The sequence below is a fragment of the Apodemus sylvaticus genome, chromosome 13 (genome assembly GCF_947179515.1).
Source record: "Apodemus sylvaticus chromosome 13, mApoSyl1.1, whole genome shotgun sequence".
In the NCBI taxonomy this organism is placed as follows: Eukaryota; Metazoa; Chordata; class Mammalia; order Rodentia; family Muridae; genus Apodemus; species Apodemus sylvaticus.
This window is the reverse complement of record NC_067484.1, coordinates 63,202,330-63,227,176: the sequence shown is the minus strand read 5'-3', so window position 1 is coordinate 63,227,176 and position 24,847 is coordinate 63,202,330. Positions and strand designations below refer to the sequence as shown.

General features: G+C 41.4%; 1 protein-coding gene and 1 pseudogene across 1 annotated transcript in view; both read right to left on the bottom strand.

Annotated features, from left to right (window-relative positions):
• Positions 1 to 24,847, bottom strand: part of Ppp2r2b (protein phosphatase 2 regulatory subunit Bbeta) — a 268,521-nt gene that overhangs the window by 128,483 nt on the left and 115,191 nt on the right. The gene's annotated exons all lie outside the window — the stretch shown is intronic.
• On the bottom strand, positions 13,355 to 13,489 carry LOC127664286 (uncharacterized; annotated as a pseudogene).

Sequence of the window (24,847 nt, the reverse complement as noted above, 5' to 3'; positions counted from 1 at the left end):
AATGTTTTTCCTCTCTTACCCTCACTTTCCGGAAGCTTCTTCTCATCTTGAAAGATAAAGACGGTGTCTCAGTCTCAACAAATACATGAGTCTCATTAACCTCCTTCCTCTGCATCCTTGACTCTTGTCTGGTTCATTCTTGCCTCTTCTGGAAGATGGTAAGTGCCTCAGAGACAGGAACTTGCTATATTTTGTATTCTTAGTGTATAACTTAGTACACATATGTACTACTGAAGGCGCTGACCTATGTATGCTCTAAGCCCCCAAACAGCTATAAGCTTGAATACAAGTTACGAAGGCAGGTTTTCTGTCTTTTAAAACAAAAACATGGTGGTGCTCTGAAGAGACTATTGACTTAGGATTCAAACAAGGTTTCAAACCTAGATTTTGCCACACACTGATTTGATGACCAAGCACAATGAATTGCCATCACCAAAATTCAATTTCCTCATTCACACAATGGGAACTTTCTCATGGGCTATTGTGAGACTCAAACAAGAGCATAAATATTTTGAGTTGACATTTGCCAGCTTATTTATTTGGAGAAAGAGAACACAGTCACACCTCAACAAAGGCCAGCGCTTTCCACCACCCCGTGCAGGAGGCAGAAGAGCCACAGACTCCCAGGAAGCACTGAATGCATGCTAGACCTTATTAACAGGACTACTGCACACAAATGAGAGATGACACAGAGAGAAACACCAAAGGATGAGGATGTAAGCTCAAGAGAGCTGGCAGAGTGGGTGTGCCGTGAGCTGCACACCCGTGCACACAAACAGAAAGTGTTTCCTCCATTAGGCTGTCCTCAGAGAAATTCCAGCACATCCCATTAACACAGTCCCCAAGGCAAGAGCTGGCCTTTGACCTTTATGTCTTTAATATCTCTGCAAAGATTCGGAAGCTGTAATCATTGTGAAATGGTACACAAAGGGAAGCGTATCTAGGAGTCCCGACAGCTCTCTGCTTTAGCTGTCGCTCATGTGACTCTTAATGTCACCCTAATTCCTAGCACTTCCCTTCAAACTTTTGACCCTAGGATAGCTCTCTGATTGCTCAACGGGATTTTGACAGGTAGCAAAGAGGAACACCAAGGAACAAGTTCCATTGTGTTCTGACACACTCATTTACAAGACAACAGTTTAATAATTCTAATTCATATCTCCCTTCTATGCATGCAATCAATAATTCATGGCAATCCCTCAGCTGCATTTGTAGAGACAACAGAAAGGGCACAATATTGCTTCTCTTCAACTCACCCTCCTTTCTTCACATAGTCATGCCTGGAGCCAGGAGAGTTCAGAATCTCAAGGAAACAGTTTCCATGGTGACTCTCTCTTTGAGTACCCAACTGTATCTCACTCTTTCTGGAGTGAATTAATGTTCTTTATTGCTTTCATGCTAAATATATTGAGGATTAGATTTGATTTCCTCTGCAGTGATCCAGTTTGATCAGGAAAATAGAAAGGAAAAAACACAGTGTAAAGACCCAGTGTCTTTCTGCCACTTTTTTAATCACAAGGGGCAAAGAAAACAGCTCAGGAAAAAAATCAACCAGCCATAGTCAAATGCATGCAAGTGGCAGGAAGCCAGGCTATGTCTGCATTCTTTTATAATGTTAGATAGAAAGTCTATGTCAGGACAAATGATCTTAATTCCTCCAACTGTTGAAAGTGGTATAAGTTGACCATAGAACACAGAGCACAGAAAATGCATTTTGTTTTCAATGCATTAATTCTGCTCTCCCTCCACACAATAGGTACAGATTACACTGAACGTGGGAGTCTTTGAAGTAATGATATCACACCTACTTCATGTTTTAATATAGGGATTTTTGCTTTCTCTCAATCGACTGGCCTTCTTTATTTGTTAAAATAGGATACCTTCCTAAGTTTCCATAGTAACCCGAATTTCCCCCCAAAGAGCTTATAGCCCTAATATTTCCCATTCATTTATTCACTTTTCCCACTAGACTCTAATAGGTAGCGTCTGTTCTGTTCATAGATTACCCCTTTGTCTGGCACAGCACATGGGGGTGGGGGGTGGCACAATGGAAAATTAGAACAAGAAATCTACGAGTGGTAACACAGAGGTACAGAAGTCTTCTTCAAATCAATTAGAAACATTCAAGGCCCTCAATTCTCTCCTGCCCCAACTCTTGCTCTCTTTCTGTCCTGCAAGCAACAAAGGGTTAAAAGGACTATTTTGCATATGGGAGGAGGGATGAGGAAGATGTGTCATAGGAAGAATAATACTTTCACCATCACTACATATCCATACAGCTTGGAGTCTGGTTACTAGGCACTAAAGGCAGGAAGAAAAGGGAGACCCATCCATTTGGAGCAGTGGTTTTCAACCTATGGGTTGTGACCTATTAAACAAACCTCTATGGCCAAAAAGATTTACATTGTAATTCATAACAGAGGCAGAATTACTTAAGAAGTAGGGATGAAAGTATTTTTATGGTTGGGTGTCACTGTAACATGAGGAACAAGGTCACAGCATCAGGACCATTAAGAGAACCACTGATTTGGAGCCAACCAGTGAGTATATAGTATCTATCTATATATAGTATATATATACTATATATATATAGTAAATAAGATGGCTCTAGAAGTTTGGGGATGAAGAATGGAGTGGAGTTACTGATCCCTGAAAGTTTGTGTCTAGGAAGGGTACTTTTGGGAGCACCAAGAAGCAGGGTGTGGTTAAGTACATTCCAACCCTTAGATGTTAACAAAGTTTTCAGGAATTTTCAGGCATTCTCCATATAGACACATATAGACTCCTGCCATCTGCTTAACAAATTTCTGTATTACTGTTCTTACTTTTTCATTTGATGTAAAGAAATTCAGATTTAGGAAGGCTGGCAGGTTTCTAGCATACTAAGTTCAGTTAATAGAAGAACCAAGATTCAAAGCCACACAGCCTGGTCTTTGAGTCAGTATTGTAATTACACTCTCCCGTAGCTCCAGCTCTCAGGCCGTGAGCTAAGCAAGCTACTAGTACGTTACTACTCTTCCCTCAACACAAAGCATCTTCCATAGTCTCCTCAGCTGGGTAAATTACCAAACTCCACGACGTTCACAAAATGCCACGGACAACCATCAGGAATGCCTTGAGGCCACAGAAAATTCTAGATTTCAAGAGGAAAACCATTTTCTACTGACTGTGGCCCTGTAACCAGGATGCGCAGAGAGCTACAGCAGGTCTCCTTGGGCTCAGATCTACAAATAAAGTAGCATCAGGAGGCGGGCTGAGTGTGCTGTCTCTTGTGAAATGGCATTCTCTAGTGTTTTGAGGAGACCACAGAAAGTGTTCTTTTGTCAGGCACTGTCTCTGCTAAACTCTCTTGTTGAAACTCAAAGCTTATCAGTGTCATGCTATTCCACTCCACTCCAGTACAGGGTCTTCGTATACCAGCCCCCCCCCCCCCCCCGATAGTTTTCATTCCCTTCTGTGGATCCCCTTAACTCTATTAGATATAGATACAACTTCTTAAGGTCAGGAAGGAAGCGTTTAAGGCTTAAAGGGCAAAACTGTGTGCTGTGATATTTTTTCTTATTTTAGTTTTCATTTTTAAGTGACAAATAATAACTGTTTATAATTATAGGGTACAATGTGGTGTTTCTATTTATATTTGCATTATGGAGTGATTAAGTTAAACTAATTAACATAATCTATTACTTCATATCCTTTTTTGTTGCTGCTGTAAAACCACTTAAAAGCTATTTGTGCGGTAATTTTGAGCTATACATATATTATCTTTATCTGGAATTACCGTGCTGTGCAATTGATCACTAAGATTTCCTTCTCCTGGCTAACTAAAATGCTGTCCCATTTAAACAATAGCCACTCCCTCAGCTCTTAGAAACCACCGTTTAACTTGCTATTTCTGTGCTGCTGACTGTTTTAGATCCCACATGTCTGTAACACCACACAGTATTTATCTTTTTTTCCCTGAATGAACTTTCCAGTTTTAATATTGCTTCTTTGATACATTTAGATTTTTCTATTTTCAGCATTAATTATATGTAACTATAGGTATCATAAAATTGTTAACTTTTTTTGTTTTGTTTTATTTGTTTTGTTTTTAAGATGAAGTAGTGATTTCTCACCTGAAGGAGGCAAGGCATAAGGCATAGAGAGGTTTGCTGTAGTGAGTATTGTCCATGAGAGTCAGCATTAGGAAGGAAACAAAGGCCTCACCTCAGTGTTACTCATGACACTGTGAGGCTCCTGTGAATGGAGTTCTTAAAAATGAAATCATCTCCCCATATTTAGCAGTAAGAAAAATTATTATTTATTGAGCAGAAAAAAATCCATTAATTTCTTTTCTGCCAGAGGGGAAAAAATGGGCTTAGTGATTATGTTCTTTATACATCCAAAGGTCACAGAGTCAAGCTTGGATGTATAAAGAGAAAAGAAGACCCCAATAACCAGGGAGACTATACTTCTATCATTAAAGAGTAGGGTGTCAGGGCAGCTTGACCAGCCCTGAACACGCAGTCAGAGATACTCTACATTTCTATGAGAAGTTGAGATCTTTTCAGCTACCAACGGGAATAGGTTAGGGGGTAGGAGAGTGGAGAGTGGGGTGTTGGGGAGGGGGTTGGGGATACTTTAGGTGTAAGCCTGGAAGGAAGAACTGGAGTGAGTGCATATGCCTTTTTGCCAGAACCCTGCACCCCACACTCATTGGCTCCTTTCTAATCTCCTCATTGTTAAATAGCCTGGGATGTATTTTTAAAAATATTTCCATAAACAAAATACTATATACATCATAAAGATACTCCTAATAGCAGATATTCTAAAGAAGTAAGAATGGATGAAAACAAAAATGGAATTGCATGGTAGCAATTCAGGAATATAAGATGATTACTAGTTCCTGGCCTCTTAAAATGTTTATAAAAGCAGTTGGACTCTTGAGAGCCTGGCAGCCCTAGGAACGAAAGTGCAGTGATGTGTATGTATGTATGCATGTATGTATTATGTATGTATGTATGTACTATGTATTTATGAATGTATGTGTGTATTATGGGTGTATGAATGTATTTATTGCTGGAGGATCTGAAGGTACCTAGTGTTCTGCTTATACTACTGGGCAGAAATATAAAACTGAGTTTCGCCAGAGCCTGTAACTACATTTATTATTATTAAATGATTAGCACCTTAGATGGCAGGGAAGGACAACTGTTATCTCTAGATATCTCTAGAGCCTTGCTTTTACTTTTCCTCAGTTTCCAGAGAGTTTAATTGAGTAATAAGGAACTCAGATTTGAAATCACACAGACCTGGCTGTCAAAATATAGTGTGTTACCTATTGGCTGATAGCTTTTGGAAGATTCAGTTTTTTCTGTAAGATGATATAGACATATTGTCATCTTTTCACAGAGAGGGGTGAGGGGGAAGAGACAGAGGAGCCAGTATAACACCTGACATGCAGCAAGTCCTTATAAAACAAAGCTGATGAAATGGATGCAAATCTGGGGGCCGAGCATGTGCATCCACGGACATGTTTTAGATTTTTCTCTATGAGAGGTTTATCATCTTGCAATAGGGTCAAACTAATTTCTGTATTTGTGTAGTTGGCTTTGGCCTCCCCTCTTTACCCCTGAGGTAGATCTATAAATATCTCCCAGTGTCTTGATGATTAAGGTGAGGGCCAGGGACTCTTTCCCTGTGCAATGTTTCAAAACAATCTTTTCAGGAGATACTTGATGGCTTGCAGGGATATTTATGACTCATACCCCTTGGCAAAGGCCCTGTTGCTGACTCATTTGCTACCCTGAGAGAGAAAGAGGCAGCTGAAACCATCACTCATTTATTCCGCTTATCAGTGATAGCAAGAGGTCAGAGGTAAGCCATTCAGCGTAGGGTGACTACGAGAATCAAGAATTTCAATAATGCTCCGTTGACCATATACACAAGAAGAGGATTTCTGGCATGCACACACTCATAAAAGTGCCTGCAAGGTCTTCCTTATTGCAAGGCATTAGCGAGGCATTGCTAAACGATAATTTTCTGTGGAATGTCTTGGCCTTCGGCTCTGACTACTCAGAAACTATCCTTTCTCTTCAAAACAAGAGAAAACACAGATGCAGCTGATGGGTAAGGGAGGTGGACAGAAATGGAAGAGAGGATATGGGACTTCCACATTGGCTTTAGTCTTGAAATTGAGAACAAAGGCATCCTTACTGACATGGAAAGGAGAACACAAAACAATAAAGGTACATTTTATAAGCATTACCACGAAACACAATAACATTAATAATGCTGCCCTGTTTGCATTCTAACCAACACCAAATACAGCACCAGCAAAGCACATCAAAGGCAAAAATTTTGAAGTATGAAAGCAAAGAAATACTAGCAGCTAAGAACCAATTGGATATTTGGGCCAAGGGTTGGGTTATATACTCTTAAATGCATTCTTTGGTCAACCTATCAACATGACAAGACCAGGCTGTGTTTTTGTCTAAGTCCAACTTGTAGTTGGGGAACACAGGATTGATGATGGTGGATAACTTAAGTGAATGCACAGCTGAACCAACTGATCCTAATCTTGTACTGTTGCAGCTTCAGCCAAGAAAAGTTGCACTGACAACAATTCCATTTGTGACTCATAAATTATTAACACAGAGTTGTTTAAAATTTATGTACTTGACATTCCTCTTGGCTCTAGATACAGAATACGTGTGAGAATTTGGGTCAGATATGGACTTCTGGACCTCTGGGTGATCTTAGCTTCACTGTCTCTACATATGCAAGCAGCTGAGGCCCTGTCCTGACCATTTAGTGACTCACTTCCAAGTCAGCAACCAAGCAAGGCAGTCTGTGCTTATCTGTGAAACATAGAAGAGCACACACAAAATTGTGAGGACAGGACTGTGCACACACACCCAGTGGCACTTGTGGGTTTGCTGATGTCAACAGACAATGCTTTGCGAGGTATGAAGTTAACTGGGGGGGGGGGGGTGTCTTTCTAGTTTCTGGACAGATGGGCCTGGTAGAGTTATTTTCAACCCTAAATAAATGAATGCAGTCTATGATTCTAAGTAAGTGAAGTAAGTCTGGGTTGTAAGTAAGTGGTTAAGACATCTGGCTTTCAGCAGAAAGGTGTGGATCGCTATCAACATCAAAAAGGGCGTGGGTGAACTGGAGGCATTGAAGATGTATACCAAGAGAGGTGAGGAAAGAGAGCATGTGCGTGTGTGTGTGTGCGTGTGTGTGTGTGTGTGTGTGTGTGTGTGTGTGTGTGTGTGTGTGAAAGAGAAAGAGACAGAGAGTCAGAGAGGCATAGAGAGATGATGTAGGAAGACACACATGCTCTAATTACCTTTGTGTTCCTAGACATTTACAATATGTGGCTGAGGGTTTCTTTTTGTTTTTGTGGTTGAGCTTTTACACTGACCATTAGGTTGAGTCGTGACACTAACAAGAGAGGTCAGAGTGGTGACTGTGGCAGATGCAGCAGTGAGAATCATAGCAGTGTCAGTTACAATAGCTAATATCTACTGAGCATGCCCAAGCACTGTTCTTTATTATTGTTATCATCATCACTATCACCATCACCATCATCACCATCACCATCACCATCATCATCATCATCACCATCACCATCACCATCACCATCACCATCATCATCATCATCATCATTATTATTATTATCTTGCAGTAGTAGAAGCAAGGGCCTCATACCATCTCTTGTCTCTCAGCTACTGTTTTGACTGTATAACATATATCATAGAATTGAGAGAATCAAATAGGTGAAGCAGCATTACCATTCAATCTTTGCAGATGGAGAGACTGTATTAAATGCTTGCTCTCTCCGTCTGGTTTACATAATCCTGATACTTTACTAATTTCCACTTGATGGCTGAAGAAACTGAGTCACAGAATGGCCACTTCCTATTTCTGCTATTAATAGTTTTAATAACAGGGATTCACTACCAGGCTTATTAGATTGCAAAGCTCAAGATCTTAATTGTTACAGTGTTGGTACCAATTCCCACTTCTACTTGGTCACATCTGGGCACCCCTCAGGAGTCTTCTCGTCCACTTTCTGCCTTCCCCAAGAGGGTGGGCTGCAGCATGTCAATTTCCTTGGAGATCAAACAGGACAAAAAATAGTACTCAAAGGGTTGGTAAGCTAGCCCAGATTCTATGACAGTGGAGTGGCCAAGCCTCCTATACAAGAAACAGAGACCCAGGTTTGGAATTCATGCACTGGTCTTGCCATACAACCTACTCCAAAGTAATGGCATTTCTTCACTGAGGCCAGCAGAAGATGAAGGTTTTTTTCCCTGGAGAGGATACATAGGTCTAAGGTTAATGTTTAGATGAACCGAACCACACAAGAGGAAAGGGAGTGGGGGGATGTGCTCTGTATTCCATCTCCACAGTCCCCATCTTTTTATTATTTGTATAAATCATTTGGCTTTGAAGATGCCAAAGGCCAAGCCTCCAAGTGAACTGATGAGAGTAAATTGGATAGCACAATAAATAACGGGCAGAACCAGACTGCCAAATGAAGAAGGATTTAGATTACTTAAATCCTAGGCTAGGAGTTGTCAAATCCAGTTTAATGCTGATAAGTGTGGGATAATAACTCTTTGCAAACAGCCCTATTCCCACCCCCACCCTTCCCGCAACCCCTTTGGTTCTTTTGCCTACCCTGTGCAAGCTGAAAGAAACCCAAGGGGATTTGCAGAGTGAAAAGGGATGTTATAACCAAGTAGAAATGAGCCTAGGTTATTATACGATAATCCAAGATGCCTCTGCCTGGCTTAGAGAAAATATGAAGAACTAATAGAATGTAGTGAGGCCTGATTAGCTACAAAAGGATTCTCTATCAGAATAGGTGTTACATGAGTAATTTGAACAGCAAGAAGCAGTACACCATAGTTGAGTATACTGTATGAATGAAAGAATCAGGGACATTGCTGGGTTAGCTCTTTAATGACCTGAAGGTGGAATAAATATTGAAGGATACATGCCAATCATTGAGTGGCTCATTCTCAGCATTTAGGGCTATTTATGCTGGACACATGCCTGTACTCAGAGACTTGGCCTAGAGACTAGAAGCAAGATCCTGCTTTATAACACTAGAATCTTAGGAATGTTCATAATCAGCTATAGCTTGATGGAATAATAAGTGATTTCATTCACTCACCAAATATCGATTGAGCAAATATGTACCAAGCATTGTTCTAGAGCTGAGGAGACATCATTATGTCAAACAGACGGTTGGTGACAGTCACTAACAATTGAACATCCACACTGGGCTACACAGTTAGTATTTGCCTGTTCAATCCTCCCAGCAAGTCCATGATACACGTACCTCCCAGTGAGAGTAAATAACTTGCTGAGATCATACAGAAATACATCCAACAACAATCGTTGCCTCCCCCAACCCTGTCTGCAGTCTTCTGTTCTCCAGTACTGCCAAAGAAGGAAGTCGTAGCAGCCATCATGAAAAGTGTGGGTGTCTCTGCTGTTGCGTCCCAGAGACCCCAGTGTTCTCACACACCGTAGGTCCATTACACAGGTTGTGTATACACTGAGTAACTAGAACACTCTTGCTCGGGTGTCATTTGCTACTCTACCATGAGGGGACAAATCCAGGATTGGAGCTTCGTGTTTTCATCCTTACTCAACAATTGCCAAGTGGCATATGGGCTAGGTGACTTCTTAGGTCACCTCCAACAGGCTCCTTTTAGAGCCAATAACTGCCTTGTCTGACAGGAGTAATGATAGACATGATTACAATTTTAAATATTCTAGTTGTAATATTTTAAAAGGAACAGGTAACTAATATATTTTATTGAATCAAAACTAATAGAAATACTATTAAAAGACACAATGAATATAAAACATTATTGAGGTTTACTGTCTGCTTATACTAAGTTTTAATTTCTGGCATGTGTTGTACGTATATATCACTGGATGTGAGCTTGTACTGGGGCTTTTGTGTTTGTTCAGCTTTTGTCCTGACTAGATTTGATGAGCCGTGCCTTTGGGTGGTATTTACTGAGTATCTACTTCATGCCCAGACTTGTATTGGGCATTTTCACATCCATCACACCTCCTCTTTCCAGGGGCTTTCCAAGTAAACATCACTGGTCTCACAGCACAGTAGAAGGAACTGAAGACAGTGACTCAGGCTTCTAGACTCAGGGAGATGTACTGTTATCTCCTGTATACTTCCTATAGTGCCTTGCAGATGGCCTGACACAAAGGCTGGTGCTCTTCCACCCAGGCCCCTTTAATTCTTTTTCCCCTCTACTTTAATTCTCCTAGAGTTGCTGTGGCCCCTTAGGCAAGGCACAGAGATGCCCTAGTGCTTATGAAGCAGATTGTCCTTTAGTCTAGTCAAATGAATTATAGATGGGAAACTTTCCACTGGAATGGTTTTTTTGAGGACAGGTTTACAGAGTTTCTTAGTATCTACTAATACTTGATTTTTGGGGGAACAAAAATCATCTGCACAGGAACCTTATCTTCAGCATCACTTAGAACTCTGGCCATGATGTGTGGGTGTCTGCATGCGTACATGCATGTGTGTGTTGGGAGTGATTTTAAATGGCTTCTTCTTACTGCATATCATCTAACATGAACCTATCTACTAGTTGCAACACAGAGAGTGCTAGCATTCCAAAACGTGAGTTTTTACAGCTTGATTTGTGTGTGAATACGGGCGTAGGGTAGGCATGTCATAATGAAAGTGTGGAGGTTGTAGGTCAATGGTTCAACTACCACGTCTCGTATGATGTAGGTTTCAGGTATTGAACTCAGGTCACCAGGCTTGTGCTCCAAGTGTCTTCACTCACTGACCTACCTTGCTGGCCCAACAGTAAGTTCTTAAAAGAGGGATACTCCCCAAATATGTTGTGTCTTGCTGTATAAGACAGTTGAACGTCTTCTAGTTAAATGATCTTGGCTTGGTCTCTGCTTGCTTGCCAAGAGTCAGGCTCCTTAGAGACTAAGAGTGGCTTGGTGAGATGCTGCAAAAACTCTGACCAGATACATAGTTCTTAGGGAAACAGAGGTGGTGGGCTTTTAATTCTAGTTCATACTAGAAAACCATCAAGAAATTATGTTGAGAGCATTCTAGTGAAATGATTTAATTAATTCCAATACTTATTTGCCAACCAGTATGCATGTCTGATATGACTAGAATTGTGCATATGATAGTCCCTGTCCTAGAGGACAACATAACATAGTAATGGACTCAGGCATAGGAACAAACAACTGTAACAGAATATGATAAGGATATGGACAGAGTTCTCTGTAATACTCAGGAAGCAAAGAAACAGAAAGTCAAGGGAATACTTATGGAGAAAGTATAATCTATTATCAGAGGTCAAATGAAATCCAGTTGGGCTAAAGGCACAGGACAAAGAAAGGACATAGCACAGGGAGATTCACATAGCACAACATATTTAGAAGCCAGCAAATTTTTCATTTTGATCTGAGCACAAGGTACCAGAGCTATACAGAAGAACATATATCCAGATGACACTGAGCAGAGACCTTGGAGGTCTTGAGAATCTTTATGGATGGCAGGAAGAAAAGAGACCAAAGCAGCCAGAATTATGATATGAGATGTTATTGAAGTCTTGTGTTTTACCCTAATACTTCTCATTCCATGACCACTGGCTTCCTGTCCACCTCTTTTACTATATAGAGACCCTCAGTACAAAGGTTCCTGCTTTCATTATATCCAATGCACTGATTCAGTATCTTCTGCAAGAATGTTAATTACATATTTTGATGAATTATATCTGTAGAAACTGTTAGTATATTTGAGGGGATTCAGTCTATTTGAGGATGTCTTTGTTATCCAGAGGAAGGGAGGGAGAAGGGAATGGAGGGCGGGATGTTACATTCACCTAGAGTCCTTGGACCACCAGAAATTACATCTTAAAAATGAGTATAAATATAAGCTGTTTGAAAAATAGGGGATGCTCATTTTCCTTAGATTCTCAGAGAGTTCTAAGATCTCCAAGATTTGGAACACTGGAAAAAAGAGAACGTTTGTCAAATGTAGTTTGGAAAATTTTCTATCTATGGAAGGCTTTTTAGAGGTGAATCAGTTGGAAAAATGACATTTTATACCAACAGTAGGAAAATGAACACAGAGAGATATGATCTGACATTTACAATGAAAGGAGACATAGAAATGGGCTTTAACAAAAGACAGGTGTTACGGTAGTAAGCTTACTGCTATATTATGGTATAAAATGTTCCTAGTGGATCTTGTGTTGAAGGTTTGGTCCTCAGCTGCTCTGCTATAGCTAGAAGAATTAGGACTTTAGGGGTATACATTTGAAGATTATGTCTTGTTCCTGGACCCTCCTTTCCTTTTTTCTGCATACTGAATAGCAGGGAGTGAGCAATCATATTCCACTATGCCTTCTGCAGTGATGCTTTGCCACATTAGGTCCAGAAAGAATGGAACCAACTAGCCATATATTGAAACCATTGAAGCTACAAGCTAGAATAAGTTTTTTCTCCATTTACATTGTTCCTTTCAGACATTTGTTACAGCAACATAAAATGAACCTAATGATATTTATAAAAGAAAGGAACTTTGGAGATGATGGGCAGCTACTTGGTCTACTTAAAGAAGAACATTGTGAGCAGATGTGAAACTCTTCAGAGTGAAAGCGTGCAAAGTAAGTGAAGAGCTTTTAAAGTCACCAGTCTAAAGGAAGAGCCCTTGACAATCTAAGGAGGGAATTCAAGGGAGGAAGACATCATTTCTTGGCTATAAAGCCCTTAGGGTTGGGGAGATGGCTCAGTGTGTGAAGTGCTTGGTGTGTAAGGATGAGGACCTCAGTGAAATCACAAGGACCCTTGTAAAAGTCAAATACGTGGTATGTAGCTGCAAATCTAGCATTGAAGAGACAGGAGAATCTCCAGAGTACTGGCCAGGCCAGGAAGTGTGGCTGAAGCAACAAGCTCCACAAACAAGGTGGAGAGTGCTAAATCCACTCAAGGATTTACATGTGCATTCTGAAGCAAATCCAACCCCCCACCCTCCCCCACATATACCATACACACAAACACACACTCAGTGGTTAAGGATATAGCTCAGTTGATATTGAACTTGCATAGCCTACACAAAGCCCTGGGTTCAACCCTCAGTACTGCATAAGTTGAGGATGATGGTACATACATGCAATCTCAGCACTGGGCATGTGGAGGCAGGAGGATCAAAAGTTCAAGGTCATCCTTAGCTACATAGTGAGCTCAGGTCAGCCTGACATACAGAAGATACTGTCTAAAAAACAACAACAATAACAACAAAACCCTTGATGCTCTTGTAGAATTTATTTTCTTTCCATTATCTTTCATATCTTGCCAAATTAGTTTAAGTAAATGAGATTTTATACATACAGTCATAGATGAAAAGTTTACAGTGGATTGGTATTTAAACTTGTAAGAACAGATACCACACTTGATCTTAGCCAAAAGACTGGGAAGGGATGATAGCTATTTACCTGTGTGGTAATTTGGCTTCAATGCTGGAAGCTTGAGTTTTTGATATATACTGTCTGATTCCTACCACGGCCCATAGCCACACCCTCGACTTGCAAGGACATGTTATTTTTGTTGTTGTTGTTGTTTTGTTTTGTTTTTCTATAGAGATAGTTTTAGATACTGTTCATATCACTGTGACAAAATGCCTGACAGAAATAAGGAAGAAGGATTTGTTCTGGTTCATGGCTCAGGGCATATGGTTCATTGTTATGACAGGGTGGGGAAGGACATGGTAGCTGATGGCTCTATGTGGAGAGAGAATGTGGCAAAGATTATGCTGTGCTGGGAATCAGAAGCAGAGGCAGTCTGTGAGAGGGATAAGCTAGATATGAACTGTGCTCCCTTGTTCCTATAACTCGCTACCCTCAGCTAGATCCCACTGTCCATGGTTCCACAATGTCCTAAATACTATCAGCAGCTGGAGACCAAATATTTCAGGTGAATGAGCATTAAGGAGAGATTTCACATCCAAAACACAAACAAACAAAACACTATTGTGGGTTAAATGAGAAATGTTCCCCTATAGGCTCACATACATGAACACTTGGGCCCCAGCTGCTGGTGCTGCCTAGGGAGGTTATGACATTTTTAGGAAGTGTGTCACTTGGTGTGGGCTTTGATAGTTTATAGTCTCACCCACTTTGTTGTTTTCTTTCTGTTTCACATGTTTATTTGAGGCATGAGCTCCTAACTCACTGCTCTGGCCACCAACCCCGATGTTGCTGTACCATCCCCAACATTATCAAGTATAGTTCTTGGTAAGTAAAAGCCAATCTTTCTTCCTTGAGTGGCTTCTGGTCATGATAATTTATCTAGCAACAGAGAAGTAACAAATTCACACACATACAGGAAAAATTCATTCTATCAAGACACAAGGGGTGGGTAATTATGTAACTATAGTACTCATATAGTGGAATTCTTTAATTTTTTTCAATTAAAATAATAAGTGTTCTAAGGCAAAGGTCACTGTCAATAGAACACAACAGCTACCAACAGATAGGGAAACGATCTTTACCAATCCCACATCCCATAGAGGGCTAATATATAATATATACAAAGAACTTAAGAAGTTAGACTCCAGAGCACCAAATAAACCTATTTAAAAACAGGGAACTGAGATAAACAGAGAATTCTCAACTAATGAAACTCAAATGGTCACAAAGCATCTAAAGAAATGTTCAACATCCTTAGTCATTGGGGAAATGCAAATCAAAACAACCCTGAGATTCCACCTCACACCAGTCAGAATGGCTAAGATTAAAAACTCAGGTGACAGCGGATGCTGGCAAGGATGTAGAGAAAGAGGAACACTCTTCCATTGCTGGTGGGATTGCAAGCTGGTACAACCACTGTAGAAATCAGTCTGGAGGTTTCTCAGAAAATTGGACATAGTATTACCTGAGGATCCAGCTATACCACTCCTGGGCGTATACCCAGAAGATGCTCCAACATGTAATAAGGATACATGCTCCACTCTGTTCATATCAGCCTTATTTATAATAGACGAAAGCTGGAAAGAACCCAGATGTCCCTCAACAGAGGAATGGATACAGAAAATGTGATACATTTACACAATGGAATACTACTGAGCTATTAAAAACAATGACTTCATGAATTTTGCAGGCAAATGATTGGAACTTGAAAATATCATCCTGAGTGAGGTAACTCAGTCACAAAAGGACACACATGGTATCCACTCACTGATAAGTGGATATTAGCCATCCCAAATACAGTCACCCAACCCAGATGCTATTGTGGATGCCAGGAAGTGCTTGCTGATGGAAGCCTGATATGGCTGTCTCCGGAAAGGCTCTGTCAGAGCCTGACAAATACAGAAGCAGATGCTTGCAGCCCGCCACTGGACTGAGTATGGAGTCCCCGCGGGAGGAGTCAGAGAAGGAACTGAAGGAGCTGAGGGGGTTTGCAACCCCATGGAGAGAGTAACAGTGTCAAGTGGCCAGACCCCCTGGAGTTCCCAGGGACTGGACCACCAACCAAAGGGTACACATGGAAGGACCCATAGCACTGGCTACACATGTGGCAGAGGATGGCCTTGTTGGCATGGGGAGGGGGGAGAGGCCCTTGGGCCTGAGGGTGTTTAGTGCCCCAGTGTAGGGGAATGCCAGGTCAGGAAGATGGGAGTGGGTGGATGGGTGGGTGGGGGAGCACCCTCATAGAGGCAGGGGAAGGGGGATGGGACAGGAGCTTCCAAAGGGGAGACCTAGAAAGGGGAAAGCATTTGAAATGTAAATAAAGAAAATATCCAATTAAAAAAATCATAAAAAATGGGTGTTCTAAAAGAAATGAAGGTCATAGGAGGGCTCTTTCCATGAGAAAGGCTACAAGCTGGCAGAAGCCCCTTCTCCACACTGAATGTCTATACCTTAGACATTCAGATTGTGAGGTGAGCTTAATACAGGCTCATAACTCAATGAAGCAGATTTTCATTTTTCAGAACATTTTTTATATGTTTTAAAATGTACTTGGAAGCTGAGGTTAGAGGTGTGGACACTAGGGGCAGTGAGCAGGTGTGAATTACCAACTGCTGGTGGTGAGCGTTCCTACAAAGCCACCCTTCCATGTGCTCATGGAAAACCAAGTATTCTCTACTCTTATCCCACAGTCTAGAGTCAATATCTAGGAGGAAACAGTCTCCCCGGAGCTGCCCCTCTCTACAGGTGGTCAGCATAACAGGTGGTCCTGTCATAACAAGGGTCAGGTCACCCTCCTTGGGTTTGATAGAAGTACTACTCCTGCCTACGATGCAATTGTGAGAGCCCATGATTTTAGGTCATATGACTGTTAATTTATTCTACTATGTCATATTTTATCCATTCCTGTATGTTACCATAAATTAGTTTTCAAAAATCAGTGTGAAGATATATTTTGGGTCAACTGTACTTTGGCAGATCGATATGAACCTGCTTTCCAAATATAAATGGTAAAACAGATGGTTCTAGATAAGAAATTGAAATTGCTCTGTGTGTGTATGTATTTGTGTTTATGTGTGCATATGTGTGTGTGTGTGCGTGAGAGAGAGAGAGAGAGAGAGAGAGACAGAGAGAGACAGAGACAGAGACAGAGATAGTGCTCAGTGCTCTGTCGTGTGTGTGTGTGTGTGTGTGTTTGTGTGTGTGAGAGAGAGAGAGAGAGAGAGAGAGAGAGAGGGAGAGAGAGAGAGAAAACTTGCTTGAGTACGTACCTCGCTGGTGATTCTTCATGGAGGTAATAGGATTTCCTTAATCGAGCCCATTAGACCACCTTCTTGTAATTATCTCTGGGGCCAATCTGTCTATGTAATGGGCTCTGGAGGAATCAAGCCTTCACGTTCTTACAAAGGAAATTGTTGTGCATGTGTCAGAAGAAAGCCATCTTGAAGAATTACTGGCTAACAGACTCAACAGCCACCCAGGGGACTTTGCTGTGATACTAAAGAAAACTGTTGGAGCTGGGATTTTATTGCTCCAAAGGGTATTTCTTTTTTTCATGGGCTTTTTAATAAATTTAAAATGTGCATGATGACAATAGCATTGGGGACTCCATGCCATCTGGTGAGGCTGGGCAGGCTGCTGCCTGCCTGCTCTGTATGTGAGAGGATATGAAATCTTAAGGGTTGGAGAGACTGCCAGGACTCTCAGTGGCTTCAAGTATAACATGGGCTTGGCTGCCTAGCCTCTCTAGGTTGGACTAGGAAGTTTTCCTTCCCTGGATTGTTAATGCCTGGCACCGTGGATGTGAGCACTGGGTGTCATCCAGTGTACTTGAAGATAATTGTATTGGGCAACAGGAATGCCATCTCTCCATTTCTCTCTATGCAAATTAGCAACGTGCAGGGCGGAGAATGGATTTATAATGAAGATAACAGATAGTAACTCTGTGAGTCAAATGTGTTCTCCAAAGTTGATCTGGAAAGTTCTAATCCCTAGTGCCTCAGAATGAGACTAATGTAGAAAAAGGGTTACCACAGAAATAATTATTTTAGATGAAGCCAATAAAATAGATTCTTGTTCAATGTGATCGGTGTCCTTATGAAAAGGAAAAGTAGAGATAAAGAGATGTACTTGAGCAAAGGGAAAACCCCATGTGAACATCAAGGCAGAGAAGCAGAGGCTCTTCCGTCCCTACCTATGGGCCATCCAAGATTGCTGGCAAATCACTAGAGGCTGGGAATCAACACGGTATCTCCATTAGGCTTCAGACAGAAGTGTCATCCCAACGTCTTGATTATAGGCTTTCCCAGAAATGTGAGAAAATTCATCTTGGCTGGTTCAGGAACCTAACTTGGGGTACTTTGTCATGGTATCCTTTGTAAATTAACGTAGGAGGCACGAGTTCATGGTGAGGAGTTTGCTCACCTCGTTTCAACCTCTTACAAACCCTCTGGCTTAAAAAAGTGACTAGTGAACTAGTCCCTTCAGTGGGGAGCCGCAGCGTGGTGGGTAGCGGGTCTTTGTCTTTTCTTTACCAATTCTGCATTCATCGACCCGAAAGGACCAGGGTGCTGCTCCATATATGACTTAAAAGTGTGGGACATGGGCAAGGGAGGCTAAAGGAAGGGGGCGCACCCTGGGTTCTCCAAGTGCGATTCCTGCGAGAGCCCTATGCAGAAGGAAAAAGTAAGGGGCCACTTGTGCATACAGCAGGTGGCAACTAGTATTAATTAAAATAATTAATATAATTAATGAATTTGCATGGTATTCCTGTGCCTTCTCACAGCTCACTCAATTTCCTCCCACAAATGCTATCCTGGTATTTGAAGCACCAAAGCTTGTTCATGCTTAACTTTTAAAAGAATCATTTCATTTCATTTCTTTTCTTTTTCTCTTTTTGATTCTCCTTTAAACTTACTCCAAATCTTTTTTCCTGTCAAGTCGATCTCTTCTAACGTCCTTTCATTAGGTCTGCTGCAGTACAGAGAACACTAAATTGTAAAACCAGAGGATCAAGAACCTCCTCCACTCCCCACCTCCCACCCCCACCCCATAAGCTATAAGTTAGAATGTGTCTCAAATATGATGGCCAGAAAATCATTAAGCAAATATTGCTGCCAATAGGTCTTCCGCAGCGAGTGGTTATGGGTAGGATTACCCAGATTAAAACCAAGACCAACGGCGTGCAAATATGGGCCCAACTGACCTTATTGATTCTTCCCTCCTGAGAAAGAATCACAGCTTAGCAGGCAGAAATCAATTCAACTGCATTATGTTAAGCTGAGTGTAGGTTTATTCAACGCCATGCCTGGAAATCACTTTATAAAGTAGCAAAACCCAACAAAAACAACATCCCGTAACTATATAAAAATATACATTCTGGTTTACAGATACTTATGTATTCTCTCTCTCTCTCTCTCTCTCTCTCTCTCTCTCTCTCTCTCTCTCTCGATACTTGTGTTCATTTGGCCACATTAGCCACCCCCAGATTTCAGGTTGGAGCGACAAGAGCAGACACAGTTAATACTTCTACAGCCAGAGAAGCAGTAGAAGCTGATTATTCCTGAGGAATTCATCCCTTTTGGCTTTTACATTAAAGGAAGCTGGCCCTTGGGCCTCAGTGCACCACAGGAAACAGAAGATCCATTCTTTCCTTCTCCAGTGAGAACTCACATGCTGAAGAGAGCTTTCAACCTCAACAATGGGTGGAAAACTCTGGCCTTCCAGCAGTGAGCAATGCGGACATCTACCCCAACCCTCCCGTGTGTCCCCAGGGAACCATCCTGTGTACTCCTCAGCACTGGGGACTCAAGCCAGGCAATCATTGTGCTTAGGGGTTCAGCCTTAACCTAAAACCCCTCAATAGAGCCAAAGAGAATGCCTTCCCATTTCCGATTGCTAGGCAACACCAGCAACACATTTTTACTGCAAGAACTTATTTGTGGTTCTGACTGAGAATAGCTCCAACTCATTTCTTCCTTAGCCATGCTATTTACTCCAGAGCCTGCCTTTCTGGCTCAGACACGCTTCTTCTACGTTTGTGGACGTCCACAGCCATTGTGGAGCTTTAGGTGGATTCTGGGCCTCTGGTAAAAGGTGCCTGTGAGGCAACTGAAGCATCTTTATCAGCATAGAGATCTGGCAATTAGGAGACCAAGAGTCAAATTCATTTATTCCAAATTGCCAAACTTGCTTATTCCAAATTGTCAAATGCCTATATTCCTAACATTCCATTTTGAAATATGAACTGTCCATTTTCATTTCAATGGGGGGGAGGGTGGAAATCACCAACCGGAACCCTTCAATTGTTCCAACCTGGGTCCTGAGGCAGCAGGAGACATCTTTGCAGTGGTATCTGGAGCCCCATCTGCCTCTCAGTCTGGAGCGATGTGGTCGGGGACGAGAACGTAATAATGTGAGGAACAAGGAGAGGCTGAAGTCATCAGGCCTGGGTACTGATCCCAGCTCTACCGCCCTGAGACCCTGCACCTGGAGCCAGCATCCACAGCTTCCTGGCCTACAGAATAGATTCCAACTTCTATTCCAAGCTTTTGAACTCTTTTCCCTAAATGAGATAATAGAGACACAAATCTCAGGGTTCTTTTGCAACATCTAATGAGGAAATAATTCAATAGCAGTCTGGGGAGTTGTTGAATGATCACGCTCCTGCCACGTAGGCAGAAGAACATTCTTCAAGCACTTTCACCGTGAGCATCCCGTGCCACAGTCAAAGCCCTTTAAACGTCTCAGTCACTGACTCTCTTTGAACTCTGGTTTCCCCCATCTTCTCCCCTCACAGGGAGAGAATGACATAACAGGAAGTATGAATATATTTTAAAATGGCAAACTGCCTTAGAAGAGCGAGTCCCCTTTAGAGAAACCTACTTTGGCTTTTGGCATTAGGAAGCACACTCAGCGAGCTCTTGGCTTAGTGACAGAGCTTAATCGGCCTGGCTATGAAAACCTTACAGAGTTATTATGTGCTACACCTGTGATGGCCATGCATCGTGCTAATCAAAACAATCAGGTTGGAGACCCAGAGAATGGCTTTCAGCACTGTGTAGAACCCTCCTCGCTCCCAGGACGAAACGAGCAGCTGCTTTCTGGTCTCTCATATTGCTTTCCATTCTTGGAGAGAGATCTCAATCAGATCCACCTCAGCTGAATCACATTCATCACGGTGTCATTACACATCTGTGAGGAAATACTGATTTTGACTTAGAAACAGCTTTGGGGCTGTGGGTAAAAGGAACCACATGTACCAATCACTGGACAGAACAGAGAGCTGGTGACAACCAGAGTCAGGGGCAAGACAGTTGATCCCAGTGATGTATCTCACTCTAGATGAGGGAAAAATGAATAGGAAACACAGGTAAAGAATTTATTCACTAGCCTGTGAAAGGAAGAATGCAGAGGAGATTTGGGGGACAAAATAACCCCTTATATTTGTATTTTCCTCAATAAAACTGAAGAATCATTAAAAATATATTTCATTGTGTGGATTTCTTTTTCCTCACAGGCTAGGGAGCCTGAATTGATAATTTGTGATGGAAAAAGTGGCTTGACTAAATGCTCGCTCTATGATGGCTTAATGCTCTGGGTTCAGTCCCATGGGATAGGACGGCCTTGGGGGCACGACAAAGCCCTGGGCACGCTGTGCAAAGCCCACTGTGAGCTGAAGCTCTGGAAGGGCAATGCATCCAGTTCACATGCTGGATTCAAATTTGTGCTCTCAGCACTGAGCCTTTCCTGCATCAGGCTGGCTGCCATCTGTGGACAAAGCCTAATTCAGGGGCTCCGACCAGGCTGGGTTCACTAACAAGACCTCAGACCCTTCTAACCTGCTCACTATCTGTCAGTCATCTGTTTTAGAATTTGATTTTGAGAAGAGGGTCTCTGCAAATGGCTCTATATCTCTAAAATACCAGAAAGGTCAGTAGCCTGTCTCTAACCATCTCTGCCATCATTGAATCATAGAAAATGGTTCATGTCTCCCTCCACAGGTGGACAGGTGGCTGTGAAATCATTCTAGGGACATGGTAGACAACATCAGTGGATTGTTTCAATTAGGAAGATCCTAAGAGTGGCTTCCTGTCTGGTTTTATTTAGTTTTGTCTAGAGGAAACCAGAATGAGCCATTATTAACCTGTGGTTCCCAATCAAGCCATAACATGGTGTCCCAGTTAGGTTTTCATTGTTGTGAAAAATAAAATACCATTAACGAGAACAACTTGGGAAGAGACAGAGTTCATTTGCCTTATACTTCCACATTATAGTGCATCATCAGCACAGGAGCTATGCCATCAGGAACCTGGAGGCAGGAATTGAACAGAGGCCATGGAGGAACACTGCGTACTGGCTTGCTTCCCAGGCTTGACTCAGCCTGCATCTTATACTACTCAGGACTACTCCTGTCTGAGATGGCACAGGCTCTAGTGAGCTGGGCCCTCCAGTCAAACATCCCAACCAAGAAAATGTCCACCATAACTGCCCTCAGGGAACTCTGCTGGAGGAATCATTGAGTTGAGGTTCCTCTCGTTAGGAGAATCTGGCATGTGTCAAGTTGACCAGAGACTAGCCAGGACATATGACAAACTCAGAGGCTGCTGTAGAGTCTTAAAAACTGAGAGAGGAATGGAGTTAGCTCCCTGATAGATTGCTTATTTGGTTTTCCATGGTGTGCCCAGAGCCCTGGGTTTTGTCTTAGCATCACAAACAAAACACAAACTAAATAGATTCAGCCTCTGAGAAGTATATGAGAAGCAGCAAGAGAGAACTTGCTGCTCCATTCCGACATCAGCACGTGTTTGGTGACATATTCCTGTCAATCACTGCAAGGATACCTTTATAGACTTGAATACATTAAAAGTGCACTGGATCCAAACCAATGCCAAACAGACAAAGAGTTACTCAAACTGATCCTAAGATCGGAGAAGCTGGATGGAGTCTAATTGGGGTTGGGGATGTCATATAATAATAATATGGAATGAAGTGAAAACATTAATTTATGGGTAATTTATTTTCTTTTAAAGTTACAAAATTGCTATAGTGCACATTATTATTAACTAGTAGGACCTAACTCCTTAGTAGACAGAATTGCTAGGCATGTTTTTCCCAACTTAGTAGCAATTTGAATACTATTACTGCAGTAGTGACAATGTTTGGGCAAGGTATTCTAGGTCCCTAGGAACCTCAGAAAAGCTGATGAAACCTCAAAATGTGCTGAGCAGAAAGTGGCAGAATGAAGACTGTGATATTTTTGACTAAGCTGTTAACATAGAGACAGTTGCAGATATTAATATGTTCTTGTATGAAATGACATGGTAAATGGCCTCTCTACCCAGTTTCTCATAACTATATCAACATCTCGCAAAAAGTTATGACCGCATCACAATCAAGATGCTGACATCAATCAGTCCAAATCCAGCACATCTGTATTACTGACATGGTCTCTCAAGTTACCCACCCTCTCATTGGGGCTGGAGAGATGACTCAGTGGTTAAAAGCATTGACAGGCCTGAGTTCAAATCCCAGCAACCACATGGTTGCTCACAACTATTCGTAATGAGATCTGATGCTCTCTCCTTGTGTATCTGAAGACAGCTACAGTGTACTTTCATGTAACAATAAATAAATCTTTTTTTTTTTTAAAGTTGCCCTCTCATAGTAACACCCGCCTCCCTGAGGTCCATTCTCTCTGTAACTCCTGGTAACTGTCCATCACCTTGATGTTTCTATAATCTTGACATTTCAAGAGTATTATGGGAGCGTTATGGGTAAGATGAGGTTATGATCCAGGTGAGGTCATAAAGCTTTGGGAATCGTTTTTCAGTCATCCTCTTGTTTTTTGTTTTGTTTTGTTTTGTTTTTGTTTGTTTTTGGATCCACCTAGGATGTTGTGGGTATCAGCAGTTTACTATTTTTTGTTGCTGAGCTGTATTCCAGAGCCTGGAGACAACACAGTTGTTTAGCTATCTACCTGTGTAAGGAGTTAGTTTTAACTTTTTTAACAATTATGTAAAACTGTTGCTATAAATAGCATTTTCAAGTTTATATGGTTTTTCTTTTTTTGGTGTATGAGCATGCTTTTTAACTTTTATGAGATAAAATGTCCAGGAATGCAATTCTTGATTACATCATTTGCTTTATAAGAAATTTCCATATTGTTTTCCAAGATGGCTGTAGAGTCTGCATTGCCACGGACAGTCTATGAATGATAAAAGTGTCTCTGGTCTCCAGTGTACAGTGAGTGATATCACTGGTTTTTACTCAGGAACAGTGAATTTGGTCTGAATTTGCATTTCCGTGGCTTGCAATGTTCACTGTATTTTGATGAATTGGTTTTTTTGTGTGTCTGCTACTGTTGATGAGGTGTCTCATGTCTTTGACCATTTTCTAATCTGATTATATTCTTAATGCTGAGTGTTAAAGGCTCCTTATATACCTAGAAACCAGTGTTTGTCTATAGTTTGAAATATTTTCTTCAGCTTGTATCACTTTCCACTCTCCTTTGGCTGAAGTACCTGATGATCATTTTGGCGAGGTTCCATTTACAGATGGTGCATTTGACGTCAAATGCTAGAACATTCTTTGTCTTTCCAACTTTAAAAAAAATTAACTTTATAATATGATTCTACAACCCATTCTGGAAATCCAGTTACTCTAGTAACTTTTGTTGAAACACTATATATCTACTGTTCAACTGTTCTGTACTTTGGGAAAAATGGATAAAATGGAAAAATGCGTCATTTGTATTCTGGATTCTGGATTCTGCCCCACTGATCTATGTCTTTAACCCTTCATTAGTGACACAGTATTAACCACTGTAGATCTATAATAAATATTAAAATGAAGTAGGCACATTCCTCTCTTTTTCCTCTTAAAAATCCATTAGTTAGTTAGTGATTCTAGTTCCTTTGACTTTTCATATGTGTAGCTAAAAAATAACTGGTGGGATTTTGATAGAAATTGCGTTGAATGTGGGGAGAGTTGACAGCTCTACTTTGAGTGATCAAGTTCCATGCTTTCAATCAACAAATGACCACCTTCATTATTTTAGGATTAGGTCACATCCACATATCCATTGGCCTCAAAGGCATTTTATACATTAGGTGTAGGAACAGTTGACAGAAAACTGGCTGTTTCTATAAGAAAGTAAGAACTCTGCCAGCTGCTAGATGACAAAGAACACTCCCTCCCAGTAAGAGGAAGAATGGTGGCCATGGCTGCTGCCTAGAGGCAAGGGTGTCCTTTACAAACAAAACACTGGCTTTTCAGTTCTAGTTCTTAAGAACAAAGCCATCATGAAACCCATCAATTAGTATGCTAAATAAAATATAAAACTGAAAACTCCCTCCTAGAATATAGTAACAAAT